Source organism: Vulpes vulpes, chromosome 9 (genome assembly GCF_048418805.1).
Source record: "Vulpes vulpes isolate BD-2025 chromosome 9, VulVul3, whole genome shotgun sequence".
Taxonomy (NCBI): Eukaryota; Metazoa; Chordata; class Mammalia; order Carnivora; family Canidae; genus Vulpes; species Vulpes vulpes.
In genome coordinates, this window is record NC_132788.1 from 58,490,534 (window position 1) to 58,506,441 (window position 15,908).

Genomic DNA, 15,908 nt, shown 5'->3' on the forward strand with positions numbered 1-15,908 from the left:
CAACCAAAGTAGACAAGTTATACTTAGATACAACTTAGTCTTGGCATTTATGGAAGACCTTTTTTTTTCTTCATTTGCTTATTTAAGAAATAATTATCAGGGATCCCTGGGTGGCGCAGCGGTTTGGCGCCTGCCTTTGGCCCAGGGCGCGATCCTGGAGACCCGGGATCGAATCCCACATCAGGCTCCCAGTGCATGGAGCCTGCTTCTCCCTCTGCCTATGTCTCTGCCTCTCTCTCTCTCTCTGTATGACTATCATAAATAAATAATAAAAAAATTAAAAAAAAATAATTATCAGATACTTTCATAGATGTTTGGTTCTGTTGTAGCTGCTGGAAATGCAGTGCATAAAGTTTCTGCCTGAAGAGATTATGTTCTAGTTGGAACGAAGTAGCAGATTGGGACCAAATCTTGGTGGTCTCAGACTAGTATTGGTTGTCTTAAGGCTGTGTGGGCATATGGGAATAACAAAGAAGTAAAATTATAGTAAATATATAACATAGAACACTGCCTCTCTTTAAAAAATGACACAAATTATTTTATTTCGACTAGAATTTAAGCTCCATTAGTTTCCATGGATAGATATAAAGTGTATCACTTAAGATATATTCAATTGTAAGTAACAGTAACAATATCTAACAGCTGCTTAAATAGTAAAGCCTCTGAATTGTCTCCCATAAATAGAAACAAGGAAATAGGTGGGTCAGAGCTAGTTAGTAACTTGGTAATATTAGACCCAGGTTTTCCCTCTCCTTGACTCTGTTATCCTTAGTATATTGGTTTTTCAGTTTCTCTATATAGCCTCTTGGTTGTAGGATGACTGTCTTAACTCTACGCAGTACAACTAACTGCATTCAAAAACAGGAAATGGAAGGCAAAATATTTTTCTAATGGGAAGGCTTGGCCATTTTAAATGGGGAGAAAATAATTCCCAGAAGTCTTCTAAACAGTGCTTCATGAACTTCAGGAGTGTGTGTAAGACTGACCTAGGGAACTTGTTAAAATACAAATTCCACTGACAGATTCTGAAATGTAGGTTTAGAGTCAAGCCTGGGAATTTGTATCACTAATGCTCCCATGGGATGCTGATGTTGTGAATTTGAGTAGCACTGCCATGTGATGTCTCCTTATACTTCAGTGGGGGTCGTATTGCTTGCTGCCCCTGACTCCAGGCATGTCTGGGAAAATGATTACCTAGGCAAAGAGAATATGATAGCTATGGTTGGCTTCAGCTAATCATGAGTCATCTCTTGAGGTTGGGCACATTACCACACTGAACAAATGTGAGTTCTGATTAATGAGGAAGAAGGGAGAAGTGGCTGTGGGCTTGACTACAAGCATCTAGCACTTTTACTATTATAAAAGTTGCAATGAAGTATGTAGTTAAAATTTTTATAGATATTTCCAAATTGTGCTCTTTTAAAAGTTGGAATCAATTTACATTCCTATCAGCAATCTGTGGGATACTTCTTTCCACTCCTTACAAATTAGATATGTTACCTACTTTGATCTTTGCTACTCTGATAGGTAAAAAGTGTTATCGATTTATTTATTATTATTTTTTAAAGTAGGCTCCATGCCCAGTATGGGGCCCAACACGAGGCTTGAATTCATGATCCTGAGATCAAGACCTGAGGTGATATCAAGAGTCAGATGCTTAACTGACTGAGCTACCTAGGTGTCCCACATTATAGATTTGACTTATTTTGCTTTTTCCTCACAACTATCAGTTTGTTGGTCTTTAAACCTGGTTTGCTTATTAATTTTATTATAAATCACAGTGTGATTATACAGGCTTGTAAGTTCTCCTTTTTGCCAAGCTTTATAGATCTAGATCTTAAATAATGGTATGATATGCATGCTTACTAAAAATTTTGTAAATAAGGCTACAGGTGGACATCAGGCTACAGGTTGCATCAAAGATAATAAAGGCAATCTAAGCAGGGTGAAGTATAAAATTGACAGGTGTGATAGAAGTGTAGAGTCTTAATCTTTTTTTTTTAAGATTTTATTTATTCATGAGAGAGAGAGAGAGAGAGAGAGAGGCAGAGACATAGGCAGAGGGAGAAGCAGGCTCCATACAGGAGCCTGACTTGGGACTCGATCCCAGGTCTTCAGGATCACGCCCCAGGCCCAAAGTAGCACTAAACCACTGAGCCACTCAGGCTGCCCTAGAGTCTTAATCTTTAACAGAAATGATCTGGCCCAAAATAGTGGGTTTTTTGTTTGTTTGTTTTCTTTTTTTCATTTGAAAGCCAAACCACCATAGTCTCAGGTAGTTAATTGTATGATGTGCCTGTGAAAAGAGGGTGTCATTGATGAATATTTATAGATGTACAGTGCTAAATTTAGATGTATATGCTAAATTAAGAGAAGTAATAGTCCCCTTGTTCTTCTACTGTCAGATTATATCTGGAGTATTGTGTCCAGTTAGGGATTTTACACTTCAGAGGGACCGTGATAATCTAAATTGCCCAGATGAATGTGACTAGAATACTGAGGGCTCTAGGCACCATATCTAATGAAGAACAATTGAAGAATCAGGAGCTATTTTGCTATGGAAGATAATACTGGAAAACTTAATTATCCAAATACATTGGAAAAGTTGTTTTAAGCAAGAGGGTGCAGACTTACCATCTGTATTGCACTAGAGGACAGACAATGGGTAGAAGCTATGGTGGAGATGTATTTCATCCCACTGTGGAGACTTTTGCGTAGTAAGACGTCCGATGGTGGAAGAGATAAAATTATGAGGTCTCTGTCATTAGAGATATTCAAGTATAGGCTGGATGATTGTCTTCTGGAGATATAGGTGTTCCTGTAGGAGTTTGGATTACGTGGTCTTTCTTGCCCCTCCCAGCTCTTAAGATTTTCTAATCTCAAGTAGACTCTCTCCTTTGTGCTAATATTGGTAGTGATGAAAAGTCTTGTTGACTTTAGTTCCTTGATAACTAAAAAAAATGTTTTCCAACCAGCAAGAGAATACAATGCCAAAAAATACAGTTTTTAAAAAGTATATAAAGTAGAAAACTAGAATACTAGATCTGTATATGGACTATTATTATGTTAATTTTTTAAATAACATTTTTTAAGGATTTTTATTCATTTATTCATGAGAGATACACAGAGAGAGGCAGAGGGAGAAGCAGGCTCTCTTCAGGGAGCCCAATGTGGGACTCCATCCGGAACTCTGGGGTCACGTGCTGAGGCGAAGGCAGATAGATACTCAACCACTGAACCACCCAGGCATCCCTATTATTATGTTTTGGCAGCATTTCTTTAAAATTTTTTTTGAATTATTTTTTTAATTTTTAAAAAGATTTTTATTCATTTGAGAGAAAGAAAGAGGGAAAGAGCACAAGTTGAGAAGGAGGAAAGAAGAAGAAGCAGGCTTTCCACCGTGTAGGGAGCCCAGCATGGGGCTTGGATCCAGGTCCCAGGACCCTGAGATCAGGACCTAAGTCAAAGGCAGACACTTAACTGACTGAGCTGAGCTACCCAGGCGCCCCTTGATCTCTTAAGGCTAGTCTGTCTGTCTCCTTCCCTCCTTCCCTCCCTCCTATTTTTCCTTCTACCCTCTGCCCCTTTCCTTTCCTGTCCCACAGTTCCTTTACTGAGTTGGGGTAGATGATTTAACAATGGATTGTGAGATAAGACTGGGAGAGTTCTTTGCTTTCCCTCCCAGGAGCTACAGTTATGTTATGGGTGCTTACAAATTTTCCTGAATAGCCTTTGTTGGACAAGCTGTGGTAACTACTTGTATATGGGTCTGAAACTGGAGATTGGCACATAGATTATAGGAGTCTTAGGAATATCTTGGATTTGTAGTCAGCTCCTGAGGGCAGCTTTGTTTGGATTTCAGGAAAGTGGCTAGTGGAACTTGCTTTTGACGACTGATAAAGCTGGGAGAAGGTTTGGCTCCATTAAAAGGCACAGCATTACTATCTGCTTTGGCTTTTCTGTTAGTAGGATGAGTAGGATGCAGCTCCATGTGGGTACCAACAGGTATGGGGCCTGCACTGTTACTCAAAAGCCTTAAACCTGACACACACCCTTCCCCCTTCCCCTTAAGAGTAGTCTTTCAAGAGCATAATTTGGGGCATGTTCTTTTTTTTTTTAAGATTTTATTTATTTATTCATAAGAGACACAGAGAGAGAGGCAGAGACACAGGCAGAGGGAGAAGCAGGCTCCATGCAGGCAGCCGAAGGGGACTTGATCCCAGGTCTCCAGGATCAGGCCCTGGGCTGAAGGTGGCGCTAAACCGCTGAGCCACCCAGGGATCCCATGGGGCATGTTCTTAAGGATTGTTAGAGAGTTTATAATTTTATACTACATAATAAAAAGTAAAGGTTGCCATAGTGTAGAAGAAGACAGAGATTTGTGTTTTACTTGTGTGTGTGTGTGTGTGTGTTTAAAGACTTTATTTATTCATGAGAAACAGAGGGAGAGGCAGAGACATAGGCAGAGGGAGAAGCAGGCTCCTTGCAGGGAGCCCAATGCGGAACTCGATCTCGGGACTGCAGGATCACGCCCTGGGCTGAAGGCAGGAGCTAAACCGCTGAGCCACCCAGGGATCCCAAGGTTTTATTTTTTAAACCAATCTCTACACCCAACATGGGGCTCAAACTCACAACCCTGAGATCAAGAGTCACATGTTCCACTGACTGACCAGCCAGGTACCTCAGGTAACATAAAATTAACATTACTTAAATTTGGGGGCCTTCTATTTATACATGTTCAGCAAGGTAAACTGGGAGATTATATCAACAAATCCATTTGTATCTTTAAGATTTATAAATATACACTGGAATTAACTATTTGTGTGTGGGTTTTTCCACACCACAACCAGTTCTCCAATTCTGTGATACCAGTCCAACAATTTTTTTTTAATAATAAATTTATTTTTTATTGGTGTTCAATTTACCAACAGTCCAACAATTTAATTCAATTCTGACGCTGTTTACCTGGAGTTAAAGTGTCAGATCCTACAAGTTAAAGATCTGTTCCATAAGAGTGATTCCCTTGTAGACACCAGTTGCAGCTTTGTAAAAAACTCTGGGGTTTCCATTATCCCTCCTTAGATTCAATAATTTGTTGGGATGACTCACAGAACTTGGGAAAGTACCTATGTTTACAGGCTTATAAAGAATGCAACTCAGAAATAGCCAAGTGGAGAGGATGCATAGGGCAAGGTATGGGGAGCTTCCCTGCCCCCTTTGTACCTCGATGTGTTCACTCATTCAGAAGCTCTCTGAACCCTGTTGTTGAGGTGTTTTTGAGAAGGTTCTGTTACCTAGGAATATTTGGTTAAATCACTGGCATTGGTAGTTAATTTATTCTTTAGCCTCTCCCTTTCCCCTATATTGGGGAGTGAGGCCTGAAAGTTTTTTTTTTATTTTATTTTTTTTAAGATTTTATTTATTCATAAGAGACACAGAGAGGCAGAGGCATAGGCAGAGGGACAAACAGGCTCAGCGCAAGGAGCAAGGAGCCTGATGAGAGCAAATTGAGGAGGTGAAGGCAGACGCTCAATGCCTGAGCCACCCAGGCGTCCCAGGCCTGAAAGTTTTAATCCTCTAATCATGTGGTTTGTCCCTTTGACAACCAGTTCCCATCTTGAGCTACGTAGGGGGTCCATCAAGAGTCTCATTAGCATAAACTGCAGTGTGGTTGAAAGAGACTTATTATGAAAAACAAAAGACACTCCTATCACTCATGAAATTCCAAGGATTTTAGGAGCCCTTTGCCTGGAACAAGGGACAAAATCCAAATACAGTTGACCCTCAGACAATATGAGTGTGAACTTAATGCAAGTCCGCTTAATGTATGGGGTATTTTTTTTATAAAAACACTATAGTACTATAAATGTATTTTTTCCCTGTGATTTTCTTACTTAACATTTTGTTTTCCCTAGCCTACTTTAAGAATACGTATGACATACAAAATATGTGTTAATCACAGTTTATGTTATTGGTAAGGCTTCCATTCAACAGTAGGCTATTATTAGTAGTTAAGTTCTTAGGGAGTCAAAAGTTATATGCAGATTTTTGGTGTTGGCACGGGATGTTGGTGCCCTAACCCCCTCGTTGTTCAAGGGTCAACTGTAACTAAATACTGTTTATTAGAGCAGAGGCTAAGTTTCAGAACATTAGTATTGAATTCCCTCTAAGTCATTGATATGTTTCTTTATTGGGCTATGGTGCCACTGTTTTGATTCTTGGTAATGTAAATAATATTTGTTTTGAGATCTTTAGATGAAAGGTGCTGTTGAAACAGCTAAATGCCATATTCCTGAGGGGTCTTTATCAAATTCCAGTATTGTTTCTTTTTCTGCCTAGACTTTTGTCCTCAGATGGCTATACTCTAATCCTGTGAGAGAGCTAATTCTTTAGTCCAATGTGACAAAAACAGCATTGTTTTTCCAACAGGAATAAGACTCGTTTTTCCAACAGGAATAAAACTCGTTAAACTATTGGGTCATGGAATTTAGGTAGAAATGTTTTTGATGGTCTTATTCTTTTTAATGGTAAACAAGGACAGGAAAGGTAATTCATGTGAAATTCTAAATTCTCCTACTTTAAAGTTTTTTTTTTTTCCTTTGCCTGCTTATTTTAACATGCTTTTCAGAAATGTGGACACTGTCTTGTTCTAATACAGAAATTTCCTTAGAATGTAAGCCTTAATTAATGTTTTTTTAAATACTTTTTAAAAAAGATTTATTTATTTTAGAGCGAGAGAGCACGCGTGTCTGTGAGTGTAGGGGGGGAGGAGGGGCAGAAGGAGAGAAACTCAAGGAGACTACTTAACTGAGCAGGAGCCCAGTGTGGGGCTGGATCCCACAACCCTGAGATCATGACCCTGAGATTATGACCTGAGCCAAAATCAAGAGTTACACGCCCAACCAACCGAGCCACCCAGGTGCCCCAGCCTTAATATTTTAAATGTTTTTGAACATATATGGAAAGTGTCTTAGTAAACAAGAGTGGGCACTAGTTAATATAGTACCTAGCAGAGTTCTTCACAGATACTGAGCACTCAATAAGTATCTTTTCTGGAAGTTAGAAGGCTTGGTTCTAACCTTTGCTTCCAGCTACCTTTGGGACCTAATTAGAGTCTCATTCTCCATTTTTAAAATTGTGAGCATCCCTTCTAGCTTTGATTCAGTGACTCAATTCATTCCAAGCCTTACTTTTAAAAATTTTAGTGTGGCCTTTAAGTCATTTTCTTGAAAACAAGCATACAGAGCCAATCACCATATAGGCTGAATTGGAAAGTGTTGTGAAATAACTCACCCTCTGTGGCTTCAGTTATTTACATGGCCATGTTCTTTCTTTACTCTGGAAGAGTTACCTTGGGTTTTCTACTCATACTAGGATAGGACTAGACAATTATCAACTAGTAGCTTTCTTAACACCTATCCAAAGAGGATGGAAGTAGCATCATAGAATGATTATTTTTCCAGTCATATATATCCCTAAATAGTGTCATGTGCAGTGTTGTTTGGGTTCAGAGTATTATTATTTAAGCTGGTTTTTAAAAAAATTGTTTTCTTGAGATTTAGAAAATCTGGCCAGTTGACTAACCTTTGTAAAAAACTTTCCCTGTGTTAATGATACAGAGAAGATTAGTATGGCCCCTGCACAAGGATGACATGTAAATTTGTGAAGTGTTCCATATTTTTAGAGACTCAGGGCCTCAGCTCAGTCACTGGTATATCCTCCCCACCTTCTTGAATAAAATAATTTAAAAAGAAAAAAATTTTTCCCTTGTGTTTTAAGCATGTCATGTTTTGACAAAGAATGTAAATATACTGTAGAAGTATAAAGTATTATGATTGTCAGATTTCTAGTCTGATTTTATTTAGAGTTTAATTTATTTTTTAAAAAAGATTTTATTTCAGAGAGAGAACAGGCAGTGGGGAGGAGCAGAGGGAAAGGGAGAAGCAGACTCCCTGCTGAGCAAGGGAAAGGGAGAAGCAGACTCCCTGCTGAGCAAAAAGCCATCCCAGGACCCTGGAATCATGACCAAAGCCATAGCTAACTTTTGAAGACCACTAATTTGTGTTATGGAAATTCAAAGTAGGTGAGTGTTGTAGTGGTTAGGAGGATATGATCTGCAGCCTTTATTTGGATAAATGTGGGAAAAAAACAGATAACACTGCAGGTATGAAAGATAACATGAATAAAAGCATGGATACAAATTAGTCTTATGTTGTGTTTCTCTTCATTTATGAGACTAACCTAACCCATTTGCTGACCTTTTGAAATTAGTTTTTAGATAAGGGCAGTTTGAAGTAGTAGGATGGATTTCTTGAGGTAGAGCTAAAACAGTGGGAGACCCCATTTCATACATAAAAATGACCTGAAGGGGGAAGAGACTTGCATAATTGAGGACAGTTGGAAGTATCATGTTGTAATCCTCAAATAGGATGAAAATATTAAAAATAAACTTTTCCTGTCCTATTGTGAGAAGCGGTAAAAACATTGTCTATTGATAAAGAGAACTAACCCAAAACATTAATTTTTTTCAGAAATTTCAAACCAAAACTTTAAAAAGTCAGTGACAGGAGCACTTGGGTGGCTCAGTGGTTGAGCATCTATCTGCCTTTGGCACAGGGTGTGATCCCAGAGTCCTGGGACTGAGTCCTGCATCAGCTCCCCAGAGGGAGCCTGCTTCCCCCTCTGCTTATGTCTCTGCCTCTCTCTCTGTGTCTCTCATGAATAAATAAATAAAATCTTAAAAAAAAAATCCGTGACAAACCATTACTTTATATTAGTTTGCCAGTGGTTAATGTTGAATAAAACCAGTATATGAATTTTGTATGTTTATGGTAAATAATGCCAAGTGTATTGAATGTCTGATCTGGCCTGGATTTGTGAGCCCAGGATTTGTAGCAAATAGTAAAAATATAACTGTGGGCCTTTGTATCCTATTAGGAAGCAAATGAGAGATGAAGACTCTGAAGCCTAAGGTGTTTTTATTTCATTATATAAGTTTAAAAATCAGTGGGGCAAAAATCAGGGTATCATCACTATCAGAATAGTGGGGTATCTTATTTTGATTTGCCTGTCTTGTTCTGCTGTTGATTAAGAACACGAGAGTCAATAGTGGGTGTGTTGTAGCTCTGATCTCTAATGTAGCTTCATATGAGTGACTCCTAAATCTGCATCTTCAGCCTACACTCCCTACTGGTTCCTGAAACTTAATACCTTCTCCCAAATTCATTGGCATTTTGCCATGATCTATTTGCATTCTTGTATACCTGTTCTTCCTCTAGTTTTACTTATCTTGATTAAATGGTTCATCATTCACTTAGCCAACTAGTCCATAAAACTTGGATTTATCTTTAATTTCTTCCTGTTCCTGGGCTTTATGTTGATCAACAAATGTGTATTTACTTCTGAAATGTTTCTTTTTCATTGAGTCTTTAGAATGTACATTAGGTCACTCATTTACCCTTTCATTCTGGCACACTTATGAAACACCTAATATGTGTTAGGCACTGTACAAGGTTGGGGAGATAGGTAGGGATATAGTGGTAAATAAGATATGTGTGGCCCTTATAGAGCTTATCATTCAAGCTTTCATCATTTCCCCTGCTTCCCGTTTGAGTTATTGTGGAAGTCATTTTTTCTGGTTATAAATATAATACTTATTTTAAGAAGTGCAAGGATTATAGAAATGTATAACGCTGAAAGTAGGAGACTGCTTATATTCTCATTCACCCGAGATAGTGCGGATAAAAATGTTTTTTCTCTAGGTTTTTTTAAACATATAGCCACAACTTTTCAACACATCTTTGTCTTTATGTTATTTCCTGTTTGTTTATTCTAGCTGCTATCAGAGATACTTTGTTAAAAAGTAGCATTGATTGTTAGTCTTCCGTCAAAAACACATCTGTGTTTTTCTGTCACCTACAGAATGAAGTCTAAATACCTTAGTGTTGTGATTATAGCCCCTTTATTTTTGGTCCCCATCTACCTTTCTTGTTTCTCCAGAAACTTTCCCAGAAGTGGCCCTTCTTACAAGTGTAAAATAAAAGATACCAAGTATGCTGCATTAGTGTCCCCATGCAACAAATTATTCTCTGAATAGGGGAGACAGGGTGATAAAAGTACAGTGATAGTTTATTCAACTTTGGTCTGTGTGTTTGCCCTGTCCTACTCACTTTGGTTATACCAGAATAAAAAACTAAAGCAGTATTCTTTTTTATTTTTATTTATTTTAATTAATCTCTCTACCCAGCTTGGTTCTTGAACTCATGACTCTGAGGTCAAGAGTTGCATGTGCATATTCTACTGACTGAGCCAGCCAGGCACCCCTATAGGGTAGGGTAGAGTATTTTTAAAAATTAATGCAGAAAATTGGGCGCCTGGGTGGCTCAGACAGTTAAGCATCTACCTTCAGCTCAGGTGATGATCCCAGGGTCCTGGGATGGAGCCCAACCTCTGGTTCATGCTCAGTGGGAAGTCTGCTACTCCCTCTCCCACTCCCTCTGTGCCTGCCTCCACTTGTGCACTCTCTCTCATTATAAATAACATTTTAAAAAAATGCAGAAAAGTGTAAAGAAGTTGAAATAATCTGAAATTCCATCCCATAGGAATGATTACCATTAAAGTTTTTGTAAATATCTTTCCATACTGTCTCTTTGAAAATATATACACATACAGGTATATGAATATAACAATTTTAAAGTAGGATAATATATATTTTTAAGTAGGATAATATTGTAATGCTGTTTTTCTTTTGTCTCAGACATAGGTTTGGAGACTTTTATGTCAGTAAGAGACCAGTGTTTAAAATAGTATATTTCAAGAATGAGAACCCTGAGCTTCTAGAGCAGATGTTTTTGCTTGGGAGGGTAAGAAGCTGGTCTGACTTCTCTGACCCTCCAGATTAGAGTAGATGTTGCTCCTCTGGGCTTCAGTGGCACCTTGGCTATCACATCATAACCCTTACCACAATCTGTTATTTGCCTACCTAAACCGGAGTCCCTTGTATAAATCCCTTTGGATTTCTTTTGGCCTACTCAGTGCCTGATATCTAGTAGGCAGTTCAGTGTTTGCTGATTGGATAAATGGCTGTATGAATGTCTTTGGTGAAGTAATAGTTTGCCATGAAGAACTTGCAGCATACATTCTTTAAAACCATTCTTCTCTGTTTGCCTTGATTATTTATGTGCCAAATAACTTTTTGGTGTCAATCCAGTTTACCAAGGGGATTTTACTGCTGAGCAAAGAGGGTACTGATTGTAACTTGGTTGACAGTTAAAATTCTGATTATAAATTAGTTAAGATATTAGTATGGTGAGACAGACAGATAGGTATGAGAATTTGAATAATATGAACCATGTTTCCCCAGAGTGTAATTATCACTTTAGGTAAGATAGTATGCTAATTCTAACTGGGCATAGGTATAGGAGTGGTATGGTTGAGGAAGGCTAGATTCAACTTTGACTCTGCCACTTCTTAGCTGTGAAGTCTTAGGCAAGTCCTTTAACTATTTTAGGATTTAGTTCCTTTATTCACTAAATGAATAATAGGCTGCTCAGATCTAGTTTAATGCTAAAATTTTGTAACTGAAAAAAAAAGCCATATTTCATCTCAGTTCATTGAGTCCAAGCCTGTGCACTCATTACTTTCTCACTCTAAACATGTAAATGGTCAAAACTCAAAGCAAGAGAGTATGGTGCCTTAGAACTCTCTTAGAAAAACTACAGAATGAAGCACAAGGAAGCATCATTATAGTTTTTAGAGGGAGTGTGAACCTGAGAACTACTTTTACATTCTTTGTATATTTTCATAACCAGTTCTAGATAGAAATAATTTTCTCTTGGGGTGCCTGGCTAGCTTATTTGGTAAAGCATGTGACTCTTGACCTCAGGGTTATAAGTTTAAATAATTTTCTCTTTGGAGAATAAGGATATGGCATTTGGGAATGGTGAGTATGTTGATTTAACTAGGATTGGTTCTGCCCTCTTGTCTTTTCTCTCAGAAGAATCTCAAGATTCAGTCTCATTGTCTATGAGGCACAAAGGTTAGATTGATGATAGAACAGAGTTGGGAGACCTGTTTTTCTTCTTGATTTTGAGATACCAAAGAAGATTGCTTTACTTCTCTATGCTTGATTCTAAAAGAAGATGAAAATCTGACTCTTACTACATCATATGATTTGGAATAATAAGATAACTCTGTGGAATATTATTTTTTTAAACTCCTTTTTTAAAATGTATAATTTCCAGTAAATGCACAAATCTAAGAGGTATACATAGCTCAGTGCATTTTTGCATATGCATATAGCTGTACATATATAAACACCAATCTGATTAAGATGTAGAATATTTTCCTTCCTTCAGAAAGTTTCCTTTTCTAGTCAGTATCCTTTTTTTTTGAATATTTTGAGTGCTTTATTATTAATTTTAAGAAGCAAATAACAAATCTTGACATCCTTTATGCTTCATCAATAATTTGAGTCTTGAACCCTATACTAAGATCTGATCTTTAGAGAGACTAAGGTCTTTTATCTTTAGAAATAGATAATGCATAATTGTGTTAAAACGTTTTTCTAATAAAATCATAATCCAAGGTGAAGAGGAAGTAGTTTTACATTGTTAAGGTGGTAGTGTTGTTTATCAGCATTTTCTTCTCTGTGTAGACTTTTTTTCTGGAGGTTTTGGGGTTGTTTGAAAGTAAATTTATAATGAAAGTTGTATGTAGGTAGGAAGAGGAAGGTGTTTGGTCAAATGAAGGATGAGCTTGTTATTGGTCTGTAAGTTCTGTTGTTCCTCTACCTGTGCTATTGTGTAACCCTGTGAGCAAGGAAGGCCTGCCCTCATTTTTTACCTTTAATATTTATTCACTGCTTTTTTGCCCTAGACTGTGAATCTTTCCAGTTTTGTGATGCTACTTTAATCTACACTTTATACTTAGCTATTTATTATGTAATCGTGTTTACTAATTTATGTATCTATATCTTTTGGAAGTTTTAGATTTATGGAAAAGTTAAGCAAAGATAATACAGAGTTTCTGTATAATAGGTACCCATTTCCCCTTTCTTGACGTCTTGTTTTATTAGCTTCGAAGTATATTTCACATACCTTAGAATTCACTCATTTAGAGTATACACGTAAGTGGCTTTTATTATATTCACAGAGTTGTACTACCATCACCAGAGTATTTGCATCACCCCAAAAGAAACTGTACACATTTAGCAGTGTTTTCCCATTTTTACTCCCTGTCCTAGTTTTAGGTAACCACTTTCTCTATCTGTGGACTTGCCTATTCTAGATGTTTCATATAAGTTAACTTACATAAAATGTGGTCTTTTGTGACTAGTGTCTTTCACTTACATGAAATGTTTTCATAGTTTAGCCATTCTGTATCATGTATCAGTTCTTTTTTATTGCCAAATAATAGTTCATTTTTTGGATATGCCATATTTTATTTATTCATTTATTGGTAAATGGACATTCTGATTGATTCCCACTTTTCCTATTATGAACAATGCTGCTATGAACATTTTTGTATAAGTTTTTATATGGACTGTCAGAAAAAATATTAAATTTGAAGTGTGCTTATCAAGAAGAGGCTTTTTTCCCCCCAACAGATATGTTGGAAACAAAGACATAATCAGGCAAAATAGAGTAACTTGGGGTTTTGTATGCTTTAACCGTTCATTCTTTTCTTCAGCTTCCACAAATGCTTGTGGGTGTTGAAACATGGGAACATTAAACAAGAACATTTTTTGACCCTGAGTATTAAAAACATTTTCTTTTTATAAGAGCATATATAAAATGAGAGATTACATTAAAATGATCCTTAAAGTTCTGTGATTCTTTGATTTACTCAGAATTTTCATTATACCTTTGAGCTGTTAATGATTTGCTGAAATATGGAGGATGCTATTCAAAAAACTGTATTAGCATTGTAAAACTTATCCCCATTTAGAGAGGCAGCTGTGGTAGAGTAGTTGAGAGGTTTAAATTCCAGTTCTTCTACTTGCTGGTTGTGTGACCTTCAACATGTCACTTAAGCCTCATTTTCTTTATCTGTAACATGTGAAGGACATCACAGGATTGTTGTAAGGATCAAATGAGATAATATGTTAAGGAATTTGAAACTACAATGTGATATACAAATATGAGGTGATGCTGTAGAAAGAGGTTCTAAGTCTATAAAGAACTGTAGTTGCATTTATTGTATTTTGTTTTCAGTTTACTGATTCTTCCAACTTAGTGTATATTTATGATTAGGCTCGATTGGTGATTTACTTTTCTTACCAGATTGAGAAAAAAATTGAGTGGCAAGAACCTCCCACAAAGAAATTAAGATTGTTGTGCCCAGGGTAATGAGAAACACCTGCTGCAGCATTCCTGTGTAGGTGCCTGGCGTTTCTTAAAATATTTTTTTTTTAAAGATTTATTTGAGAGGGAAAGAGGGAGCACAGGGAAGGGCAGAGTGAGAAGGAGAGAGAAACTTTAGCAGACTCCTTGCTGAGCTCAGAGTGCAAGGCAGGCTGGATCTCAAGACTCCAAGATCATGACCCGATTCGAAATCAATAGTTGGATGCCCAACCAACTGTGCCATCATGGGGCCCCAATTTTTTTTACATTAATACTTTCATTGTACTTATTCTGTATGTTAACCTTAAAAAGAAAACTCAGTTATTTTACCAGCAAAAATAGGTTTATTTGGGAATAGCAGAGGATTTCAACTGCTGTTTTATAGAGGAAAGGGGGAAATTGGGAGGGCTGTTACAAACAAGTCCACTGGAGTAAAAAGTCCATAGGGAGTTCAAAGTGTAGTAGCTTTTCATTGGCTGGATTGTCAGTCTCTCATTGTCTGGGCTTTTTTTTTTTTTTTTTTTTTTTTTTTCTGGGGCAGGAGAAAAACCTTTCTTTCTTCTTCTGCTGGGGTAGTAAAGTAGTGGCTTAAGTAGTAATGGGGGACCCCTGGGTGGCTCAGTGGTTGAGTGTCAGCCTTTCGCCCAGGGCGTGACCCAGGGATCTGGGATCCAGTCCCACATTGGGCTCCTTGTAGGGAGCCTGCTTCTTCCTTGGCCTGTGTCTCTGCCTCTCTCTGTGTCTCTCATGAATAAATAAATAAAATCTTAAAAAAAAAAAAAAAAGTAGTAATGGACTGGGAAGCCTGGGTGGCTCAGCAGTTGAGGGTCTGTCTGCCTTGGGCCCAGGGCGTGACCCCGAGATCTGGGATCAAGTCCCACATCGGGCTCCCTGTGGGGAGCCTGCTTCTCCCTCTGCCTGTGTTTCTGCCCCCCTCTCTCTGTGTCTCTCATGAATGAATTAAAAAAAAAAAAAAAAGTAAGTAGTAATGGACTTAGGGTACCTCTCTCTTCCTGTTGGCTCTGCAGTGGACTACCAGTGGTGGGGCACGAGAGCACCCTCTACTGGCCTCCTGACTCCCGTTTTAGTAAGGCTTCTTTTTATTAATGTTCCTACATTATCAGACCCTGTTCTAAATGTTTTCCATTTAATCTTCACAATGATTCTGTGAGGGTAGATACTGTGGTAACCCATGAGGAAATTTAAGGTTAGAGAATTACTTATGGGGACGCCTGGGTGGCTCAGCGGTTGAGCGTCTGCCTTCAGCTCAGGCCGTGATCCTGGAGTCCCGGGATAGAGTCACAGATCGCGCTCCCTGCAGGGAGCCTGCTTCTCCCTCTGCCTGTGTCTCTGCCTCTGTGTCTCTCATGAATAAATAAATAAAATCTTTTTTTTTAAAAAAAGAATTACTTATGGTGGTTGGTCCTACAGTACTTTGAAACTTTTCCTTTTGGGTAGAGAGCTCAGGCTTACATTCTTACCACATCTTTGCAAAAAATTCTATTAGCTTTCAGTGATAGGTTACTGTAAATATTATCTTTAATTGCTTCTAGAAATAATTTTTAG

The 15,908-nt window shown here is 37.9% G+C and overlaps 1 protein-coding gene and 1 non-coding gene across 6 annotated transcripts in view; both read left to right on the forward strand.

Moving 5' to 3' along the window:
- Positions 1 to 15,908, forward strand: part of TMCC1 (transmembrane and coiled-coil domain family 1) — a 247,575-nt gene that overhangs the window by 15,299 nt on the left and 216,368 nt on the right. The gene's annotated exons all lie outside the window — the stretch shown is intronic.
- LOC112933752 (U6 spliceosomal RNA) lies at positions 7,576 to 7,682 on the forward strand. Its single transcript, XR_003237735.1, has one exon. It is a non-coding gene; the product is annotated as a U6 spliceosomal RNA (small nuclear RNA).